Source organism: Benincasa hispida, chromosome 8, assembly GCF_009727055.1.
Source record: "Benincasa hispida cultivar B227 chromosome 8, ASM972705v1, whole genome shotgun sequence".
NCBI lineage: Eukaryota > Viridiplantae > Streptophyta > Magnoliopsida > Cucurbitales > Cucurbitaceae > Benincasa > Benincasa hispida.
The window spans coordinates 60,196,598-60,198,973 of record NC_052356.1 but is presented as its reverse complement, the minus strand read 5'-3'; positions in this window follow the sequence as shown (position 1 = coordinate 60,198,973).

Genomic DNA, 2,376 nt, shown 5'->3' with positions numbered 1-2,376 from the left:
TGTTCTGTTTATCATGGATATGGCCTGAAGATTTGAAAACAGCGGAATTTGTCGGAGTCACGAGTGTATTATTCATTGCCTAGACCTGTCTTTCTCAAGACATACTTCAGAATAGACTTCCATTAAGGACAGTATTGGATGGATTCCCAATATACGACTTCGTACTGCATCAAACTTAGAGTTTAGTCCGGCAAGAAAGTCGTACACACGGTCGGTTTCCTTAGATTGATAATGCAAAACTCCTCCACACGAACAATTCCAAATCATCTTACGGCAAAAATCCATCTCTTACCAAAGGAGTGACAGTTTATTGAAGTATGCTGTAACATCCATTGCCCTTTGCTTATAGTCATGAACTTGCTTACGTAAGGTATATAACCGAGAAACGTTCTGTCTCTTGGAGTTAATTTTTTTGGACTACCTTCTAAATATCTCGAGTCATCGCTGCATATAATAAGGGTTTTCTAATATGAGGTTCCATACTTCCTACCAGAATAGATCTCAGCAAAGAGTCCTCCCCTTCCAAATTCGTTCTTGGGGGTCACCTGGCCTTGGTTTTGATAGTTCACCCGTCAAATACCCAAATTTGTGACGACTTCAAAGGTCATTTTAATAGATTGGAACCAAGAGAAATAATTATCACCATTCAATTTTTCTTCTACAATAAAGCTAGAAGAGTAACCTATAGCTCCAGAGAATAAATTTGAAAAGTAGAGAAAGAAGTTACTGAATTTCTAGGGTAATCGGTTGATTCTGGTTTAGATCTGGCTGGACATTGGATGTCGATCCCAGGGCTTCCTCAATGGCAGCTATCTGCTACTGGAACATCTCATTCTACTACTTAATTTGTAGTTGCAACTGAGTAAACTTGTCTTAGATTATACTCCCTTGGTCCCGACGATGAGACGATTCTCCCCCTCCAAACCCAACAATGATCTGTGATGACCGTCCCAAACTATTACTTGCATCCGACTGGAACATAGGATCCCAATTGGTGAAGTGACAACCACTGATTTGTTCCATTCCCGGTTGATTCGGCTAATGAAACAAGTTGCGGCTCGAACCAGCTCTAGGGCATTGATCATGGCACCTCTGTTCGGCAGCGACTGAGAGGACCCAGATGGGTTCATGCTGACTTGTGGGATCGGTTGGAACCAGCTGGGAAGAAATGCTGGGCTGATCTGCATGGGAGGAACTGCATCGATCGAAAGCTGCAACCTAATCGTCTGCGGTGCAACTTGAAAATTATCAAGTAGAGGTTGTGAACCCTAGAAATTATTGAATGTGGCTATCAACTTCAAATTTTGCGGCTGGACCTGATCTTCGATCGTCTAGGGAGAATCGGAAGAAATCTGTTGGAAATTTACCGGCTGGTCGGGTCTGATCGGCTAGTCATCACGTTGAAGTTGGGGAAGAATAGATTGAAAATATCTGTCAATAGCGTTTTGGATAACAATGGCTATATCTGTGCCATTGGTTTGGGATTCTCTTATTGGGTTTTCCTCAATGGTGGCCATGGTTTTGTCTCCATGCTCTGATACATGATGAAAAAGACAAAGTAGAGATAGAAAATAGCACACACAAAATTTACGTGGAAAACTCTAATCAGGGAGAAAAAACCACGGGATAAAGATTTCTTATTAGAAGACTGATACATAGAACACATAGTGACTGTCAGCTAAAATAGAAAAAAGGGAAATCCTAGGATACAAGGAAAAAGACAGAAATGCCCCTAGAGTAAAAAACCCTAATTTCAACAATAACATATTAAGATTTTAATAAAAACATATTGAAGATAGATCTGGGATGCCCAAAGAATCGATTTCTCACCTCAAGAATTCTAGAAAATTGCTCCTAAATTTCCTAGATTCACTTGTCGGATATTTTTTTAAAAAATAAAATTAATTAAAAATATTAAAAAATTTAAACAACTATTAGCAAGAAATATATTAAATTGACCACAAAAAGAAAGAAAAATATGATATTTAAATATGCATATAAAAATGGAAAAATACTAAAAAAAACAATAGTCAATGCTATATGAAAAAACAAATTAAATTAAAATGTTAATTATAAACATAAAATAAAGATAAAAATAAAGAATGAAGTTTAAGAATAAACTAACAAATGAAAGAAATAACAAAGAAAAAAAATAACAATATTAACCAAATTGATTTTTTTTTAACTAAATTATTATTTTTTATCTATTTTGTTTTATTCTCTTATTTTCTCCCACTTTAAGCACTCTAATTTTTTTCATCTCTCTTATTTTCTTGCTAAAAAGAAACTCATAAGGAAAAGAAAAGAGAAGTAAAAATAAATAATGAGTAAAAAAAAGATAAACAACAAGATGTTAAGCAATATCTATAAATAAAT